The sequence below is a fragment of the Vulpes vulpes genome, chromosome 8, assembly GCF_048418805.1.
Source record: "Vulpes vulpes isolate BD-2025 chromosome 8, VulVul3, whole genome shotgun sequence".
Classification (NCBI taxonomy): Eukaryota; Metazoa; Chordata; class Mammalia; order Carnivora; family Canidae; genus Vulpes; species Vulpes vulpes.
Genome location: NC_132787.1, coordinates 22,236,652 through 22,258,699, shown reverse-complemented (window position 1 = coordinate 22,258,699; position 22,048 = coordinate 22,236,652). Strand labels below are relative to the sequence as shown.

Sequence of the window (22,048 nt, the reverse complement as noted above, 5' to 3'; positions counted from 1 at the left end):
TTTAATACTTGGGAGTTCAAAGATCTCATTTAAATAGTTACATGGCTCAAACTCAAAAAATTGTCAAAATCTGTCTGCAGTGTAATCTCTCCCAATTTAGTACTCTAGAAATATAGGACAGAAGTCTTCATGGTGGATACAAAAAATAATAATAATATACTGGCGTCCTAGAAAAAAATTACATCTATTTACATTAGTTGTCCTATAGATATCTTTTTCCCTCTTTACCTCATCCCTTTTTAATTTCTATTTTTGGGTGTTTACTACTAGTAAAATAATAATCCTTTTATTGATGCTGTATTTACATGACCTAAAAACTTTAGGAGACCAGTGAATTAGGTGCCCATCTGGGAAACTGTAAAACCTAAGCCTAAGCCTACACTCTTGTCCACAAACTGGGCAAGAATTCCTCCTCTAACCAATGAATGGGGACACCATTACCACCATCACATGGCTACGTCCAGTCAGTTGTCCTACTTCCAATTAAAATCTTTCCTTGGCCTCCTTCCATAAAGAAATTTTATCCAAAATTAGAAGTTCAAGATGATCTACATGACTTTAAATATTTTTCCCTATCACCCATTTTGCCCATACCCTCTTCACCCACCCCTCTGACAATCATCAGTTTGTTCTGTTTTTATGAGTCTGCTTTTGCTTTTCACTTGTTGGTTTGTTTGTGTTTGTTTTGTTTCTTAGATCTCACATATAAATAAAATCATACGGTATTTGTCGTTCTTTGTGTGACTTATTTCACTTAGAATAATACCCTGTAGGTCCATCCACATGGTCATAAAAGGCAAGATCTCATTCTTTGTTATGACTGAGTAATATTCCATTGTGTATATATACCACATCTTCTTTATCCATTCATCTATTGTTTGACACTTAAGTTGCTTTCATATCTTGGTTATTGTAAATAATGCTGAAATAAACATAGTGGTACATATTTCCTTCCAAACTAGTGTTTTAATTTACTTTGGGTAAATGCCCAATAGTGGAATTACTATATCATATGCTAATTACATTTCTAATTTTTTGAGGAAATGCCATACTGTTTTCTGCATGTTTTTATGTTTTCAACTAACTATTAATAGATTGTCACTGAGGCCCTCATTTCACAACAGGAAGAAGTTCATGCTAATGTCATTCTCTTTCTTTTCTTTCATAATTTTGTCACACATTATAGTCTCATATGCTTCAGGAAATGGATTACGGATTACACTGTCTAATTTTTAGCTAAGTTAACTCTCATAAAGTGGACAAGTATTTTAAAAAGACTTCCTACAAGGGGCGCCTGGGTGGCTCCATGGTTAAGCATCCGACTCTTGATTTTGGCTCAGACCATAATCCGAACATCATGAAATCAAGCCTTACATTGGACTCCACTCAGTGGGAAATCTGCTTGAAGATTCTCTCCCTCTGCCTCTCCCCCCACTCCCTACCCCTCCCCTCAAATAAATAAATAAATAAATAAATAAATAAATGAATGTTTTTTTAAAAAGATTTCCTACAAAATAAAAAAAATCTAGAATTTTTCAGTAATACTACTAATGTAAACATAAATGAAGGGGATCCCTGGGTGCCTTAGCAGTTTAGCACCTGCCTTCGGCCCAGAGTGTGATCCTGGAGTCCCGGGATTGAGTCCCACATCGGGCTCCCTACATGGAGCCTGCTTCTCCCTCTGCCTGTGCCTCACCTCTCTCTGTCTCTCATGAATAAATAAATAAAATCTTTAAAAAATAATAACTAAAAAAACCATAAATGAACATGGGAAAATTGCAAAACTGTAGCTCATAGACCACTGCTAATTTTTAGCCATATTTCAAAAACAATCTGTAAGAATTCAAAAAAATAGAGAAATTCTCTAGAAGGCTGGGTTTAGAGATGCTGTGGTATGCTACCTGGTAGTCCTCATTTTCCAGCTGCCAGGAGTGTTGCCTGCTGAAGATTCACATCAAAGGCCCTTCCTGCGAACTGCTCTCATCCAAAGTTCCACTCCCTCCCCAGAGGTGGAGGGACATCAGTTCAGGACATCTCTAAGAAACCCTCTTGTTCCAGAGTGCCCCACAGATTAGCTGAAGCCGCAGGTGTGGTACAGTCAACCTCTCCTGAGGCCCATCTTGCTATTCTCAGCCCCTCAAAAGCTCTCCCAGTAAACCCACTTCATACGAATCTACAGGTCAGAGTTGGTGTCCAGGAACTCTGATGTACTACCACTATTGCTTCTAATGTTATTGAAACAGAACCTTGCTCTAAATGTTTACTATGACCTGATTATTAGCTAAAGTACAACACATGTACATAAATTATGAATGTGTGTGTACGTGCACACACAAAATTGTGTACTCTAAAAATTTTACTGATGGGGTACGCTTAAAGTATTAATATGTCACCAAGTATGCAAAGACAGCATTTTAACTGCTCTCTTAGGAGCTAGATTTCCATTTTTTGACTGACACATCATTAGTTCATTTACAAGCAATGCAGACCATGTTACTCAACACTATAAGGTTCTCCATGGCTTACTAAACAGAATCTGGTACATATGAATCTATGATAAAAGAGACCACCCTAGGGATGCCTGGGTCACTCAGTGGTTGAGTGTCTGCCTTTGCCTCAGGTGGTGATCCTGGGGTCCTAGGATCGAGTCCCGCATCGGGCTCCCTGTGGTGAGCCTGTTTCTCCCTCTGCCTGTGTCTCTGCCTCTCTCTCTCTCTCTCATGAATAAACAAATAAATCTTAAGAAAAAAAAAAAAAAAAGACCGCCCTAATCTGACCACTGTCGACAATCACAGCCTCGTCTCAGCCGGTCTCTACCATGCTCTACTGACACCAAACAATCTGTAATTTCACAAACACACCATGTCATTTCTCACCTCCTTGCCTTTTTCCTTATGTTGTGCTGCCTGCTTGTGATACACTCCTCCCTTCTCAGAGCACCACTCCCTGCCCTACTTAGCTTAACTCAGAGCCTTAAAAAGTCCAGGTTTCTGGGAGCAATGTGCCCAGGTGCTGATAATAAAGAGGTTACAATATCTGCAGAAATTGTAAGAAGCATAATATAACTAACCAAAAGTCAATGGGATTATTTATCATCTGGCTTTCCTACAATTCTAAATTATGTAAATAGTAAAATGGTCCTTCCCACCAAGGCTGACTGCCCCTAAGACCCAACCTGGATGTTCCACTCACCTGTTTTAAGCCTTGACTCAGGAATGCCAGTAAACACTGGACAATCCCAGTAAAACTTTAGGTTTGAATATAGATCATTATGAACTCAAAAAAAAAAAAAAACAAGAAGTTGTATAAAAAGTAAAAGTAATAAATACATGATATTCTCAGAGATAAACAATATTTATTTTTTAAATTTTTTAATTTATTTATTTGTGAGAGACAGAGAGAGAGAGAGGCACAGACACAGGCAGAGGGAGAAGCAGGCTCTATTCCATGCAGGGAGCCTGATGTGGGACTCTATCCCAGGTCTCCAGGACTACACCCTGGGTTGAAGGCAGCTCTAGGTAAACAATATTTACATAATCAATGTAACTGTTTCCTGAACTGATTTAACACTCCCTACACTTACAAAGGAAAGGGTAAAATTATATTGGAAGAAAGGGAAAAGGAATATGTGTAGTTTTAGAAAGGCAAAGTCAAAGCACCTGGGTGGGTCTGGGGTTGAGCATCTGCTTTGGCTCAGGTTGTGATCCTATGGTCCTGGGATTGAGTCCCACATCAGGCTCCCCACAGGGAGCCTGCTTCTCCTTCTGCTAAGATCTCTGCCTCTCTCTGTGTCTCTCATGAATAAATAAATAAAATCTTTTTAAAAAAGGAAGAAAGGCAAGGTAGAGGCAGAGTAGAATAACAAAGCCAAATAGTAGGAAATAAATATGTTTTTAAATTAAAAAAATAAGGAGTAAACACTTTATTTAGAAATACAGACTTGGGGGGGTGCTTGGGTGGTTGAGTTGATTAAACATCTGACTCTTGATCTCGGCTCAGGTCATGATCTCAGGGTTGTGAGATGGAGCCCCACATTGGGTGTCAGGCTCCGCATTAGATATAGAGCCTGAGAATCTTAAGATTCTCTCTTTCTCCCTCTGCCTCTTCAACATCCCTCTTCCTCTCACCACCAAAAAATACAGAGTTAAAAGTAGTAGCAATGGGATAGGAGAGCTCCTACTAAGATAGGAGAGCTGTTTTATTAAAGAAATTTGAGTTTATACAATGTACATACATTATCTTAATATGTATTTGATTAATAAAATGCCCAATGCATACATTAATTCACTTGGAATATCTTCTACAACCTCTCTTCTGTGCTTTCAAAATACTCTATCACTACACCTATCATGCTGATATATAATTACTGGTTTATGTTACTAGCTCCCCTATCAAATCAAGATTCTTGCAGACAAGAACCAAGATTTATTTATATTTATAGCCTTCCACAAAAATGAAACAATTTTAAATTCAAATCTGAATTCAATAAATATTTACTGAGCTCCAAGTAGACAAAAGTAGTAATAAGATACAGGTTTCTGATTTCAAGGGATAACATTTATAACTATAAAATGTCATCATATGGTAGAGCTCATTATGTGCCAAGGATTGTTTTAAGTACTTTGTATCCATTTCCTCACAACCGCTTATTGATATAATTATCCCCATTCTGCAGATGAGGAATCAAAGACAGAGAGGTTAAGTAAATTGCCCAGCTCAAACAAGGTAAAGGATGATCCAGAATAGGGGTATAATAATGAACTACAGCATCTACATTCCAAAGCACAAACTCACAATTATATCTCAAAGGATGAGACATGTTCACAACATGCTTACAATATGGTACAATGTATAATTAAGTCATAAAAGTAGTCATGGATGTAAATAACATAAGATCAGAAGGAGAGATCTCTGGTCAGTATATTCTATGAGGATGCTATGAAAAAGTAAAATTTAATTGGGAAATTAAGAGATGGATAGGATTTCAGGAAATCTCTACAAAGGGATGATATATACAAAAGGAATACAAAGAAATGTAAAGGCATCTACATAGATACATACAAAAGGCACTATCTGTTTTGTGTCAAATCTCTCGGCCTGAATAGTCAAGGTCTACCTACAGCAGGTCCAGATCCAGACAGCAGACATTTCAGGAGACATATGGTCTAATACACCTCTTTCCTGAATCTATGAAACATGGAAACAATGGGTAATTACCAGAGCAAATATCCCAATATGTTGCTGGAATGGGGTTGGAAAGTAAAGTTCATAAAAGCACATGAGACTGGGTAACTTTCTATTTTTCTGAAGTCCTTCTTCTTGTCTCCATCTCTAACACTAATGCTAGGGTCCAAATTCCAAGCCACCATTTTTCTCTTTTGTAAATGATATCGATAGCCCCTCTCAAGTCTGGTCTACATGTTGTAGTCACAAATTTCATTAGTTTCTTGCCTAAAATTATTTGGTGGGTTTTTTTTATCATGCTTTTTATAAAGACTCAACTCTTTACCATGGTGTACCAGGTTTAATAATCTGATCCCAATCTACTTCTAGAGCCCCATTTCCCAGTCACTCAGCAGCAGCTATTCCGAGCTTCTAATTCCAAGAACATATCCTTCCCCCTCTTTGGAATCTTTGCACATGCTACTCCCCATGTCTCAAAAGTTTTTTTCTCTTGTCCTCTTTACCTCATTAACCATTCTTCATATGTGACTTTCTCACGGCAGCCTCCTCCAACTGGACCCCCTAAATATATCAGATAGTTCTCCTATAGACTGCATATACTTCTGTGAAATAGATTTTCACAATTTGTCATCATAAATACAAGTAACTGATTAAAGTTTATCTTCCCTAATAAACTTTAAATCCTTGTGTACAGGTGTGTGCCTACTATATACATCACTGACATTTAACATGGCATCTGGTTCATAGTAGGCATTCAATAAAGGTTTGTTGACTGTTGAATGAATGAAGGGACAAAACAAAAAGAGAAAGCAGAAATAGAGACAGGTGGTACAAGAACCAAGAAAAGTCAATAGATGAGCAAATTTGAAGCAGACAGAAAAAGCAACTCTGGAAGAAGTCTCTGAATCAGACAGGGTTCAGGTGTGAGCAGTGGCTTTTTATGCACTAGGATGGCCGCTGGTGTGAGCACTCTGAGAAGAGTTGATAAGGCTGACCCATAGCAGATAATTTGGGAGTCATCCAGGAAATTATGTTCAGCTTGAATCCAGATCAGCTTGAAACCAGTTCAGAGCCTGAAAAGAAAAAAAGACTTGGAGATAGATTGTAAGACCCTCGAAAAGCAGACTTAAGAGTCTGGTTCCCATCCATGTGTAGTACTCGGGCACTTTGAATTTTTGAGAATGGGGCCACATGATTTAGATAGAATGCCAGGAAGATTGGCCTGACAGTGATAAACACAGCAGGTTGCAAGGAGAGATGCTAGTTTGTGGAACTTCACAATAGGTCAGAAACACTCTGAAAAAAGCCTGTCCTCAAGTAATGACAGTGCATATAGAAAGAAAGGGGAAAATAAAAGTGTCATTTTGAGGGATGACTCAACAGGACTTAAAATATACTTTCTGTATTACCATAGATAAGAGCCCAGGCTTTAGAATTGACCACTCAGGGTTCAAGTCTCAGCTCCACCACTACACAGTTATGCTACTTTTGGGCAAATTCAATGTTATCTGTATAATGGGGCAATGTCCGCATCTAAATTAGAGAAGTACTAAGAAGAATCAATAAAAATAAAAATAAACTGCTTAGCACAGTGCCTGGCAATAGTAAACTATCAATCAAGACCAACTGTTATCCTAAGGTAGACAGAAGAAAGGGCACAGGGGTGACACACCAGGGAACTTATTTTTGGTGAGCATGTCTTCATGTCCCAAGAAGATAGCCACCTATACAGTAAAGAGTTAACTCCTGTCCTGCCTTCTTCTGCTGTTCTTTTTTTTTTTTTTTTTTTTTTTATGATAGTCACACAGAGAGAGAGAGAGAAAGAGAGAGGCAGAGACACAGGCAGAGGGAGAAGCAGGCTCCATGCACCGGGAGCCTGATGTGGGATTCAATCCCGGGTCTCCAGGATCGCGCCCTGGGCCAAAGGCAGGCGCCAAACCGCTGCGCCACCCAGGGATCCCTCTTCTGCTGTTCTTCATAACACATCTACCTCTCTGCCTTCTGATCTGGATTCATGCCAAACATAATCTATGCTGACTTTTAGTAGGGACTGTATTCTTCAAGCTGCTTGAGCCATTTCTAAACTTATGCTTTTGACATTTCTTTCCAACTTGCCCTCTTACTGTAATGCTGCCCTCTAGAAGCAATCCTACATACTAAACTTGAAGGCAAACCTTCTGTGGCTAAATACACCACTTCTCTCTTCCCAAGAAAGGTCAGAAAGATTATGTTGAAAGCAAGTGCAATGTTAAACTCGGTTTTTAAGAGTTAACAGAGAGCAGTTTTTTTTTTTCTCCAAGGATAGGTAATAGCATCAGATTCTGAAATTAAGCACAGCAGGAAGAAAAAGGCTGCATAGATTTCACAGAGTATCACAGGCCTCTGCAATAAAGCACTTAAAAATGCCTTGTATTGCTAATTCTTTACACAATCTCCTTTTATTTTCAAAGCAGTATGCGGGGCTTGAGCCATGAGACACGCATTGATGTTAACATTACACTGCTTGAATTAGAGCCATTTTTCCACTGAAACTACTGTTAGGTTTAGAATTACTTTTTACCATCTTTCCCGCAATACATTTTCTGGCCTGACTTCCCTGATCAAATGAGTGGTTGCCTCTTCTAACAATGCAGAACTCACCTTTGCAGCCATTACCGTAGCAAACATCTTTCCCTCAAAATCCCAACCACCAGGCCTGGAGCTATAATGGGAAATTGGCCTACTCAGAGGTCTCTGGATCACATGTGACTCTGAGAATTCTAAGCGAATGGGGACAACTCTCTTCTTCGTCTGCTTTCAATCATCCACCTCCCCCTCCTCGGCCCAAGTCAGTACTCTTCATTCACTGATTGAACTATTCAACAAATACTTATTAAACAGCTAATTTTTGAAACAGTAAAATGAAAGTGGCATTGAAGGAAAAGCAGTGCTTGGTGACAGGCAAACAATCAGATGGAAACCTTATTAAACTCTAAAGAGATCGAGAACATGCAGTTCTTATGAAGATTGGCTATTTTCATGATCACTAATCTATTGGTTAGCAATTGTAAAGGTTTTTCCCCTTTTTACAAGACATTTTTGGGTCATTTAAAAGCTTTTTCAGTCCATGTGGAAACCCTGTCATTTGTTCAATAAATATTTATTGAGTACTATGATCATATGGAGAACAAAACAGACTCAGTCCCTGTCCTCGTGTAGTAATCACTGCTCCCAAGATAATACAAACAAACAGTAGCCTGATGATTTAATCCTATACAAACCTCAGGTTTGTTTTTGCATTGTTTATTTGTTTGTATGAAGGCACTTTCCTGTAAGGACTGTATTTGTCTAATTAAAACCTTGTCCTTGTCTTATCTCACTAGGATTTCTTTTCAGCATACTCTTTCTTGACTTCTTTACCGGCAATAATCACAAACTATTCTATTGTACACATATTATTCTCTTCCTGTTTTTGTTAATTCATTAAAGCAAAGGTCTTTAAGCACCTACAATGTTCCAGACATTGTCTTAAATATTTGGGATACAGGGATCCCTGGGTGGCGCAGCGGTTTGGCGCCTGCCTTTGGCCCAGGGCGCGATCCTGGAGACCCAGGATCGAATCCCACGTCGGGCTCCCGGTGCATGGAGCCTGCTTCTCCCTCTCCCTATGTCTCTGCCTCTCTCTCTCTCTCTGTGACTATCATAAATAAATAAAAATTAAAAAAATATTTGGGATACAGAGCTGGGTAAATAAATCAACCTCCTGTCTTCAGTTTACTTTGCCATTTTAGATTTGTCCTCTTAGAAACTTCTTTCCAAGCCTAGAATACACATAACTGCCATCCCTTCCTTAAACCCAATCCGTTTTGTGACAGGTCCCCTCACTCTTGACTTTGAGCATGCTAATGTTCTACATATAGACTCAAATTTACTACAGGTATCTTATATTTTATTTCAAAACTCCTAAAACCACATCATCAAAAAAAGTCTAAAAATCTAGCAATAGTGAAAGGGAATAGAAGGGAAGGGAGAAGAAATGGGTAGGAAATATCAGAAAGGGAGACAGAACATAAAGACTCCTAACTCTGGGAAACGAACTAGGGGTGGTGGAAGGGGAGGAGGGCAGGGGGTGGGGGTGAATGGGTGACGGGCACTGAGTGGGGCACTTGACGGGATGAGCACTGGGTGTTATTCTGTATGTTGGCAAATTGAACACCAATAAAAAATAAATTTATTATTAAAAAAATAAAATAAAAATCTAGCAATTAGCTGGCACTGCCATTATTCTTTGAGCATCTTGCTTTAATTTCAGATACTATAGATATAGCTTAGTACCAAATTAAGTCAATACATTTTTATCACTAGTTGTCAAACTTTAATGTGTAAAAGAATTGCCAGTCATACTTGTTAAGAATGTAGGGTTATGGGGCTACCACCACAGAGATTCAGAGTCCCTGTCTGAGTAGGAGCCAGAAAGGTAGATATTTAAAAATATCCCAGCTGGTTTTCAACTAGGTGATGGAGTAATCACCTGTGAGAAATGCTGTTCTATCATTTCCTTTGATGTCAGTTTTCAAGTATTCAGAATCTCTGCTTCAAGTCTTAAAATATTTCCTAGTAAAGTGCAAACAACATGCATCTGTGTTCAATAAATATTTTTTTGTTAATAAATGAATCAGTGGGTACTTGATAATAATAACCAACATTTAGGATTTACTTTACATCTCAGGCATCACTTTGTGTGACTTCTCACATGTTCCTCTTAATTATCCCCTGTGGTAGATGGGAAGTTACAGTCATTGCCCCCACACCAGCATGTTGGCCACAGTATGATGGAACGAATACATGCAAGCAGAGTCAAACAGACTGAAATGCAGGCAATAATTCTCCTGCTTCCTCACTGGGAAAAAAAAAAGAAAAGGCCAGCACCTGACCCACTGGAGTTTGTTCACCCATCCATGAAAAGGGGATAATACCCACCTAATAGGAGGCTGTGAGGATTAGAGGAGATTATCCACATAAAGTGCCTAGCACCATGCCTGGAACACGTCAGTGCTCAACGGCTGTTAGTTTTCCCACTTCCCCGCCATGCATGGCTGTCTTGAATCAAAATGAAGCTCAGTATGCAAGATATATGTCGGCTCAACAACCATTTGTTCTGCTGCTCCGTCCAGGCCTTATAATTATGCCAATGTATACATCATAGTGCCCTCATGGAGTTGACCTTCTAATAAGAAGTGTTTGGTCACCCTATGAGTTACCCCTCTCAAACCAGGCAGCAATACATTCAGACACACCTTTCACTTCTCACTTTATCCAGGGAGATTCACACAATGCAGAACGGTCAGTGGTGTCATGATAATAAAGACTTTTTGGCAACCGAAAGGTTAAGAAAACCCCAGTAAGCAGTGGTAGGGAAAAAGAAGAGAAGCAGGGAGGGAAGAGCATCTGGGGAGTCTGAGTTAATTCCTAGAAATAAATAGTGGGAGCATTAAGGTTCTCTACATATTGACAGATTTGTCTGTTTAGTATACATTCAAATTATCACTTTATTTCCTGATTTAATGTAGAAAAGACACTACTGTCCTGCTAGTAGTCAAGGTAGGGCGGGGGGATCCCTGGGTGGTGCAGTGGTTTAGTGCCTGCCTTTGGCCCAGGGCGCGATCCTGGAGACCTGGGATCGAATCCCACATCGGGCTCCCGGTGCATGGAGCCTGCTTCTCCCTCTGCCTGTGTCTCTGCCTCTCTCTCTCTCTCTCTCTCTCTCTCTCTGTGACTATCATAAATAAATAAAAAAAAAAAAGGTAGGGTGGAGTGAGGCTTCGAGAAGAAAGAAAAGTCAAAACAGAATTATAAGAAATAGTATGCACTTGTTCAAGCAGTTTCCAGTGCAAGAGTAAATTAATGAGACTGAATGTGCCAGATACATGGGAAAGACTGCCAATACTGCATAGTAACACCAAGCATCACAAGAACTCACATGCAAACCTCAGTCACACATCAAACAACTTCAGCTTTTAGTAGCCATGAATTACACCAGGAAATCTTAGCAGACATCAGATTTGGGGGCAGGCCCAAACCCTGAATGGGAATGGACCAGCACCTAGGGAGGAGGATATAAAGCCTGGCACAGCAGAGAATTAAATCAGAAATTTAGTGAGAAACAGTTTAGAAAACACGTCATCAAAAGTACTAACATCTCTTTGCCTCTCACAAATGCTGAAGTTCATCAGCCTTCTGAACATTAAAGTAACCAGGGCTCACTATTTGGGGAAAACTATGCCAAAAGCCTCACAGTAAGCAGTCCTTATCCTGGGCACAGATTCCCTAGAGGGGTCACTTGTTTGAGGAATGTGTCAAAAATTAGCTCTCTTTTCCTGCCTCCCATCCTCCTTGGACTCTGAAGTTGTCCCGATGCCAGTTTCCCACACTCTAACTCACAGAACTACCTAGAACTCAGGGGTAAAGTGCCAGCGGCCCTGTGAATCCCACTTGAAATTAATAAGTTAAGTCAGTGCATTATATCCAAAAAATGCTCGCTGATACACACAGAGGGACTGCTCTCCACTGCATTACTGAGAATCAGTCTGAGTCTAAAGGACATGGTCTTCATCCTCCACCACCACGGCCCCCCCACGCTGGCACAAAAAAATAGCAACAACTCAATTCTCAGTCCAATAACGTCTTTTCTCAGATGTTGTTCTCCCAGTGGGTAGAAGAATGAACTGCCGCAATGCCACCCGCTCCTCTACAGTTTCTTTTAATTTAAAGTTACAACAGGAGGGAAGAAAAGAGACTTTCTATTAAGGGACAACTCCCTGAAGGGTCTCTTAGCTGACAATCGAAGGACTGCTCATGGCAGTGATCAAATCTAACGCAACAAAGTGCTGGTGGCTCTGTGACTCATCACAGCAGGAGCTAGCACCGAGGGCCACTTGAGTTCAGTGCTTTGTGGCGCGGCAAGTTGGTTTAGGAACAGTAACATAGGGGAGCAAAGACTTGCAAGGTGTTTGAGGCTCAAGATAAAATGCAGACTTACAGTGCAAGTTGCTTCTCAACTGAATAGGAAGCCTAGAGGGGTAAGGAAATGAAGAGAGCATTCTGTCTACCTCACGCTTTAGGGCAAATTACCTGAAGACGGCCAAGGTCAGTCGGTCTAGCTGTTGTGCAATTTATAACCTGATAAAAATAAGGATTGAGGCCTGAGAAATAAACTGAGCTACTTTTAAAAGGCAAACACTAAAGGAGGTTCGCTTGCAAAACAATGCCTTCTAATTACATGCACTACGTATTGTTCAAGCATATTTACTCTCACCTGATACAATCACCTATACCTGTCAGTTGCATATTACAAGTACATTTAGAAGAGTGCAATACAGTAACTGCCCCCCTTCCTCTGTGGTTTCACTTACCTGAGGTCATCCACGTGCCAGACGCAGATGACCCTCCTTCTGACGTATGGTCAGGTCAGTTGGTAGCCTAACACTACGTCACAATGCCTACGTCGTTCACCTCACTACATCCCCCCCATGCAGGCATTTTATTATCTCACATCATTATAAGAAGGGTGAGTACAATACAGTAAGAAATTTTGAGAAAGAGAGATACCACATTCACATAAGTTTTATTACAGTACATTGTTATAATTCTTTTGTGATTAGTTATTTTTGTTCATCTCTTACTTCATCTAACTAATAAATGAAACTTTATGACAGGTATATATGTGTGCATAGGAACAAACAGCACATATATGACGTCCGGTACTCTCTATAGTTTCAGGCATCCGCAGGAGGTCTTGGAACATATCCCTCGTGCATAAGGGGGGGACTACCGTATACATTGAGCAGTTCCTCTATGCCATACATGGAACTATGGGTTTACACATAATTTCATACAACCTCATTTCATGTGACTAGGAATCTGGGAGGTGATACTATCCTTATGCTCATTTTGCAGTGGAGTAAAATGAAATATCAGAGAACTTAAAGAAACTGCTGAGTCTTTTTTTTTTTTAGTGACAAGTCCACCTGACCAGGGCTACTGCTACTAACCCCTGGGCCATACTGCCAAACCACAACTAAATCATTCAGATCTCCTATTGCAAGATTATAATGGACTCGTACCCCACCTGCTGCCCCCATGCCCTTAGCAATAGCTGTGCACCAAGACCATGCTTCTAGTTGTGCCTCATGGGGGGCTGTTCCTATCTAGTGACTGAACACAGTTAGGGGACAGAGGATTCTTCCAATAGCTGACTCTTGTCTACCTAGCCAAACCTTTCCTGGACTGCACTACAACAGAGCTTCTTTCTACTCAATTCTCCTTCCTTCCGTCTCTCCTTCCATACATGCCAAACCAGGATCACAACTGAAAGGCTCTCCCACCTTTCTCCTCCCTCTTATTACATGTCTAATCCCCTGCTCTCACCTGCTTCTCAAGGGATCCAAATTAATGCAATAACCAAGTTATTTATTTCCTTTTATAGAAGGCTTTCTTTTATCCCTGGTCACCTGTATAGGTACCTCCTATCCCACTATTCAAAAGTTTGCTTTATGGGATGGGCAGCCCCAGTGGCACAGCGGTTTAGCACCGCCTGCAGCCCAGGGTGTGATTCTGGAGACCCAGGATCGAGTCCCGCATCGGGCTCCCTGCCTGGGGCCTGCTTCTCCCTCTGCCTGTGTCTCTGCCTGCCTCTCTCTCTCTCTCTCTCTCTGAATGAATAAATAAATAAATCTTTAAAAAAAAAAAGTTTGCTTTATGTCATTTTGCTTTCATAAAAAACCTACATTAGTATCTGTTTTCACTAATCCAAAGAGTATTTCTGCTTTTATAAAAAATGGTAATTGCTTCTTCACTTTACACCATTTCAGCTCACGAAAGGTTTCACTGAAATGCTCTACTTTCAGATAGCAGGGGAAGCCCATACTTAGAAATTTTTCCTATCACTGGAAAGAGAAAACCACTAATTTCTCCACGTTATTATATGTCATCTCATCACACAGGTAATATATTTATTGGGCCTTTCTCCTTGTACCAAATATAAACAAGCCTATGAGTTTCTCTTTGAAGGAACTGCAGACGCCAAAGGGCAAACATTGCAAAGTCAGATTTCTTTCTTTTTCTTTCTTTGGAATCTCTGCCTACATGTATTATAATTTCATCTTACTTAGAGGTAGATAATTATTCTACGGATAAAGTCACAATAAATTTTCACTAGTGCCTATCTATATTGGAAAATCAGAAAGGATAACAAGAAGACAGATCTATAGTCAGGTCCTAAAGTTTTTGTTTGCCTTTACCTATTATGCAGGATAAAATGTTAATTACTGAAGGAACATTTCTATGAATAAAAGATAGAATTCACACTTGCACCAAATACAGCATCTTAATAAAACCACATTGTCAGAGATCATATATAGACGTTAACTGAATCACTACTTTAAAGTGTTGATCTCAGCCTCAAGGAAGTGATATATTTTTCTTCTTGGACTCAAATAAGTCCAGTACAGAGCAAGTACAAATTTAAGCTTCAAACATTATTAATGATCAAAAAGACTTGGCTGGAGGGACAGAGGAGGGTAGCTAACATTTACTAAGCACCTAGTTCATGACAAACCCTATGCTAGGAATCTGACATACAATATCTAGTGTAATCCATGCAGTATCTGTTTAAGAAAAAGCATTATTATCTCCAGCTTTAGAGGTGAGTACACGGGACAGAGCACTGAACCGCTGAGAACTCCAAGTGAAGTCTTGAAAGAATTATACATAGACCTAAACTGAGAAGCTCCAAAAGCTAGCGGGATTGCCTCTCGCATCCTGCTTCCTTCCTGAGGTCCCTATAACTAGACTTTAATTGGTGCTGCAGTGACAACACAATACCTGAACATCCAGGGAATTCCAAATGGAAGTCAAGCCAGAGCCCTCCCATCCCATCGACCACTGCATTATATGTCCCCTTGGTTCACGTAATAACATATCATCACAAAGTAACTGAATGACAAGTAACTCAGCATCGAAGATAGAATTAGGGTTTTTTTTTTTTTTCTTTTTAACTTACAATGAACTTTAAGTAATAAAGAACAAATGGGCCTATATCTATAAAATTGAATAGCACCTCTCGTGGAGATACATTTTTTTCTGGGTTTATTTAAGGGTCAAGTTTTAAAGGGTGGTTATTTAATATATTCCTTAAATACATTCCTTTTCCCCCCTACTTTTATCAATATGCCTGCCCAACATCCTTACCAGTAAGCAGAGTAATTACTTGCCTATAAAGTATGATTTGGGTAGTACTGAAAAAAATCCCCACGTTCATAAATATTTCTTCTGGCAGTTTCACTTGATACCTGTAATCTCCACAACTCTTTCTCTAAGGAATTAGATGGTCATAATAAACTGCAACAATAACAATAATAATAACCACATCTAGAGAATTAAACCATAATGAGCTATTAACACCTTTGAATTAATTAGTTTATGAGCCAGAGTAGGGCAGGAATTCAGAAGGGTCCTTCAAAGCAAACTGGGCTATTATCAAGAGCCCATCCTACAGTTCCTATCCCTGATCAGGAGAGCATTCAAAAGCACCCATGTAGGCAGCGAAAGGGGTAGGAGTTTGGAGGAAACAACCCAAAAAGCATCTTCCCCTTAATTCTAAAGACGAGGAAATCGAATATAGTAAGGTTTCTTAAGTAGCACCACAGAAATGTCCTGACATGGCCCAGCTAAAAGTGACGAAAAGTGCCTGAATATCTGCCCTGCTACTGAGCTAGAAGTCCTCCATTTCCCCCTCCTTTAAACATAAAAATTCATTGGTTTTAAGCAAAAGGTTAGACCCTTGCTTTGTATTCTTAAGAATTTCATTTTAACTCCTCCATTAAGAGCAACTTTTCATGCAAATGAATTCTTGGTTTAATTGAAAATCATTAAATAACTTTTCTACATCTAAAATCCTTCTCCTGCTAGGTATAAGTAATTATTTATGTTACATCACATACAGAAAATAAACAACAAAGACCCCACTCACATTTGAGAATCATTTACCATTCCCACTCCCCAAGCTCCCCCAAATGGGAAATGGAATAACAAGACTGATCATAATTGGATTAAGAACTATAATTCTTTAATTCATTCATCAAATTGAGGCATTTGGAACAGTTTATTTACAGAGTTGTTTAGACAGTTTTGTGTGGTGTTTTTTAAGATAAACCAAAATGCCTTTCTGAAAGAAGTTTCAGATCCCAAATCATTAACATATGAAAACCAAATGCAGACAATTTACAAATGGGTGTTTTAAACAATGTTTGGAACAAAATTGGACTTTTATTTTATTAACTATCTACAAATCTAGGTTCAGGATATACTTTATTTGAAACAGCCAAGCACTCTCTTTGCCTTTAAAATAAGCCTACATTTCTCAGGCTAAAAAATTGTGACGAGTGTATGAGGGAATGCACTGACTTTAGGCCTAGACAAATAAGTTTTCTAGGTTACTCTCAAAACTCTAATTATAGCATTTTCTACCACTGCAGGTGATTGGATATTGGGTAAAATGTCCAGGTTATGCCAATCAATCATATCCAACAATTCTATCTGATGAAAATCTAAACAGGATTCAACCTTAAAACTCTGTTGTTTGAAATCCAGTGTATTTTAGAAGATCACTAAAAACAAGTTTTATCCTGCCCTGTATATTACTTTATATAATCTGAACATGACTTCAAAACAATGATTGTCTATCACTTAGTAAATGAATAGAGCTTTTTCAAGAAGACAGCATGTTCTTTTATTCATCATATCATAGTTTTCATTTGCTTTAAAAGAAAAAAAATATTCAAGCGTTCAAATTCATTAACTGGAAAATGAAATTTTAAACTTCCTCTATAGCTCATGTCTTACCCCCAAAAAGGACCAAGAAAAAAAAAGCCATCATACCTGAGCATAAGCTTCACTCTCCTGTTATTTACTATTTACTGCAGATAATATCTTTATAAGCAAATATTCTTTTTTTTTTCTTTTATAGAGTCATGTGTCAGTCTAAACAGGATGTGCATTTACATGTATAGAACTAAGTTAACTTGAAATAACCACTGAATCTCAAATGCCTGGTTATTTACCAAATAAGTTTGAAAGTTTGAATCCTGTATATAACATGCCATTTGACCAGAACTGTTTAAGCTCAACAACAAAACTAATAGAGTCTCTGTATTAAGAGTTGAAACTCTTTTTTCCTGTACTAAGTTTTACTCTTTCAAGTCTATCTCAGATTGATTCAATATTACCCATTCAAAAAGGCTACAAAAAGAGATTTTTTTCAAAAACCCACAAGGAAACAAACAAACAAAAAAAAAACCTCTATTAATTCTTCACATACAAGATTGTTAGAAGACCACTGGAAAGAAAAAAAAAAAGAATTTCAAGCGAGCATGCTACTATATAATTAACACAAATAACTAAATAATTATGCACATCCCTTCCCACCCCCACAATTAAATGTTTTTAAACAACTCATGTGATGAAAGATCTACCTTTTAGGCAAACAAAAGCAATCCCTACCAGTCTGAGGATTTAAAGCTGTATTGCATCAGTTTTAAGTGATGCTTATGATTTTTATCTTACGCAGTTCTGAGGAATAAACAGTTGATGACATAATTTGCAGAAGAACTTTGCACAATGCCTAAGAGAACTTTCAGTGTAAGTACTTTTGATTTTTAAGTCATTGTGGCTGAATTTATCTAGGCTTCAGCCTCGGAGCTATATTTAAATCAGGAAGAAGCACCCCCCAGAAACTTTGTCCCATGTATCTACATTTGAAACCAGATTCTTTCCCTATCACAGTTAACAACAGTTCACATACAGCTGAATTCCTTCAAAATGAGACAGATCAAAATTTTGCAGTTCTGTAAAAGACTCTAAGAAATGGTCCTCCTTTTAATTCTATAAAAGTCAAACTTAAAAAAAAAAAAAACATTTCTGTATACTTTAAAGCCATCTGGCCCTTAACCTAATCACTCTTGGCAATCGAGCCTCACTCCTGTAATCCTGATCAAAAACTCTGCTCTGTTTTTTCTGATTAAAACATCCATTGCCTCCAAATCTCCCACGCGCCTACTTCATTGGCTTGTTTTGTTTGCGTGGGCTTTTTTTTTTTTTTTTTTTTTTTTTTTTAGGGATACTAGGGGCCATTATTTATGAGCAGCAAGGAAACAAATCACTCTGTCTCGTCCCTTTGCAGATTCCCACACTTATTACCCAAAATCCCACAGATCTCTCTTGGTCTTGCCCTTGCCTGAAGAATTGTGCTGAGCCTGAAGGCAGTCTCTGGGGAAATCGGCTCAAGCCTTTCTTGACAAACTACTTTGGATATCTGGATACTGTGAGGTTCTCAAGTGGGATAGAACAAATCCCCAAACTTTTCTGGAGTACAGCTGACTGCCACCCAGAGTGCCTGGGTTGGCTGACAGTGAGACTCTTGGCTCTGCACATTCACAGAACCCCTCATTTTGCCCTGCTTTAGCTGAGAAGCAAGCCATTAGAATGAATTTCCCATTCACCACGCTTCGGAGTTTAGTCTGCGTCTTCAGCTATGTGCCAGGGTCAGTCTATGCATTAACAACGCTCACGCTTTGCAAAGTGTAAGGAAAATGACTATTAAAATACGGAAACGGCGCTGTGCTTCAGGTGCAACCTGGGCCGGCAGATCAACACCCAAGCAACCGCTGCTCTCAAACCAAACGCAAACGCTTCCCGACCCAATGTGATCTGCAGTCGGATCAGCTCTTCTCCTTGCCGATCACCGTAGCCCCAAAGTGCAAGCGAGGTTTCCCAAACCCCGCGCTTCCAGTGACACAACACGTGACGGTTTCACTTCGTACCCCGCGGGGGGGGGGGGGAGGGGGAGTGGGGTGAGGGGAAAGTAGTTGCAATTAACATGAGAGCTTCCGGCCTCTGGGATCCCTCGCATTCTGAAGGATGGGACTCGTCTCCGAAATTCCGGGCGGGAGAGAGAGGAGGAGGACTGGTAGGCAGAGGGGCTTGCAGAAAGCGAAACAAAAAGAGGAAAAGGGAGCCTCCTGGGGCTGCGGGGTGGGCTGCGGGCCGCGCTCGCGGGCCTCCAGGGAGCGCAGGGAGCTCCGCCCCAACTTTTGGGGTCTGTGGTCCAGCGTCGGCCGAGCGGCCCCGGCGAGCCCAGGCTCTGCCCCGCGCTCCTGCCCTCCTCGCGCATCACCACCTCCACCGCCGCCGCTTGCAAAACAATACGGGCAACAGCGCGCAGACTCCCCAACAAATATCCAAAGTTGTCCCGTTTCCTGAACGGGGGCCAAGCCCGCGCTCCGGGGTTCCCCCCGCCGGCCGGCCGCCCCCCTCCACCCCCGCCCCCGGCACCACCACCCCCCCGCCGGGGGGGGGATGACAGGGCCACCTCGAGTCTCGAGCCGCCTCCCCCTCTCCCCCAGCCCCAGCCCCGTCCCCACCCCCTCCCCTCCGCGTACTTGAGGAAACTCCGGCGGGGCCCCCTCCCCGCTCCGCCGCTCTCCAGCTGGAGCCGGGAGCCAGTGCGGAGCGGCGGGCGGCGGGCGCGGCGGGCGGCGGGCGGAGCGGGCTCTGCGCCTTGGAGGTCTGCCCGCAACAACCTCGGGACCAGCAACAAAGTTAAACCGCGGCGATTCGCGCACCTTACCGGGTCTCCGGAACGGCTCCTCCGGCGCGGGATGCAAAGTGGCACGCGGCGGGCTGGGGGCCCCCGGGAGGAGACTGGGGATGGGTTTTGGTGGCTCGCCTGTTTGACTCAGTGTGTGTGTGTGTGTGTGTGTGTGTCTGTGTGTGTCTGTGTGTCTGTGCGCGCGCGCGCGTGTCCCTCTCCCCCCCCCCCCCCCCTTCCCGGCTCTCGCTCCCGCTCCCCGTGTGGCTCTCAAGGACGAGGTGAAATCCCTTTGCTGGTCATGAGGCGGCTTCGGAGACAAACAACACAATGCGAGCGCAAATAACAAAAGGCAAAAAGACAGTAGGAACAATGGGGGAGGCGAGGGCAGCGCACCAGCCTGCGGTCACCGCGGCCCGGCGCCCGCCCCGGGGGGTGCAGCGGGGGCGGGCGCGGGGCGCGGGGCGCGGGGGCGGCGCCGGGGGGCTCCGACTCCCTCCAGGTGGCCCCCGGGCTCGCACACACCCACCCTGTGACCTCCTTCCTGCAGCTCGCCGCCTGGCCGCCCTCTCCGTCCCTCCGAAGGAAAGGAGCCCCGGAGTTTGCTCCCCCGGCTGCTGCAGAGTAACTAGATTGTAAATAACGCGGTGATTGCCCACACCGTGCAGGAATGTTAAAAAAAAAAAAAAAAAAAAAAAAAAAAAATCTGCCCTCCACTTAAAGGAGCGATAAAATGCAATGGCAGGAGTGGAAGGAGGCAGGGAGAGCGGGCTATCTCCGGATCTCGATGGAGCTCGCCTCTACAAATACGCGCCCGTGTGCGGCCGGGTCCCCTTTGTCAACTTCTTCCCTGCGCTGGAACCTCACCCGCTGCCCTGCAACCATTACCTGGGCCCCTGCTTGCCGCTCATCCCCGTGTGCACACTGTACAGCTCGCACGGGGTGGGGGGCGCGTGGGGGTCTGCGGATGTCCGCGGAACCTTCTGGGAGGCGAGGCGCCGTTTGCCCGGCGCCAGGGCTGTAGCGGCGAGAGGTCCGGGTTTTAAAGCGACCGCGACCTCCCGGGGCCCCGAGGCGCGCCCGCGGGTCTCCGCCGCCGCCGGCACTTGCAACCCACCCGCTCCTCTGGGGTGCGGGGAGAGAAAAGTTTCGAGGCGCTCTGCCCCCTCCCCTGCCTCCGGGGTGGTTGAGCTGGTTTTGATTTGTGGGGGTGAACTCAAGTGACCCAATGCCCAAGAACCGAGGGATGATATTTAGGGGCGGGAGGGGTGGTGCAGGGGGGGGGGGGCTCGGCGCTGGGCTTGGACGCGGGCGACACTGGAGTTAGAGCGCGAGGGCGAGAGAGACCCTCGGAGTTACATCACCCTGGGAAGCAACTCCGAGGTGATGCCCCGAGCAGGAGCCGTCGGGCTGACTCCAGCGTGGGCTCTGACAGCTCCCAGGCTGCTCTGGCGCTTATCTCTTCCCATCTTACTTTCATTGACTTTTAACAGCTGCTGGTTGGCCAGGGGGGGAAAAAAAAAAAAGAAGAAAAGAAAAGGAAAAGGAAAAGGAAAGAAAGAAAAAGAAACCCTTATTAAATCCTCAAGGGGGGCGGTGGGGGTACTCAGGGGCTCCGACTCATCCTCCTAGGACTGGTGTCCAGAAAGGGGCCAGGAGGGAGACGTCACGAGGTCGGCAGCGGGTCTGGAGGAGGGGGATGAAGGGGACCCAGACACAATGCGAGCAACACGTTTCTTTTCCTCGTTCTTCCCTTTCCTCTCCTCCAGCCGATTTGCATATCCTCTTTCCTCATCCCGCTGATTTTCTTCAGATGCGCATCCATCGACTGAGTCGCGTCCCTGGGCACCCCCAGCTTCTCCCAGAGCGCAGCAACACCACCAGGAGATCAATGACCACAGTCTGTTTGTGCTTCACGCGCCTGGAGGAGCAGGGCACTGAAGCAGCATGGGAGGGAGGCTTACGGCTCGCCTGTCTGCGATCTCTCTCTCTCTCTCTCCGACTTTTTTTCTGGCTGGTTTCTAAATGGCAGCTAGTAAGCAAATATAGTTTCTTAGTGCACTGCAACACATACCAATCACAATATATTCACCTAGGAAAGTGATACATCCTTTCTCTCCCCCCCCCCCCCCCGCCCGCCCCTTTGCACCCTTTGTAGATTTGTTTCTGGAGGTGGATTGCTAATACCTGAGATTTTGCACTTGTCTAGAGTGGAAACTTTCTGGGGTGTTTGATGATTGA

General features: G+C 42.5%; 1 protein-coding gene across 25 annotated transcripts in view; it reads right to left on the bottom strand.

Annotated features, from left to right (window-relative positions):
- Positions 1 to 21,017, bottom strand: part of SOX5 (SRY-box transcription factor 5) — a 995,306-nt gene extending 974,289 nt beyond the window's left edge. For 4 of the 25 annotated variants that reach the window (XM_072765759.1, XM_072765736.1, XM_072765745.1 and 1 more), the window contains exon 1: positions 20,337 to 20,609. The gene's annotated coding sequence lies outside the window, so the exon portion shown is untranslated. Of the gene's footprint in view, positions 1 to 19,658; positions 19,726 to 19,841; positions 20,233 to 20,336; positions 20,610 to 20,695 lie in introns of those variants that run through there. The other 21 variants (XM_072765758.1, XM_072765767.1, XM_072765756.1 and 18 more) reach the window with 13 other exon arrangements.
- Positions 21,018 to 22,048: the final 1,031 nt, after the last annotated feature.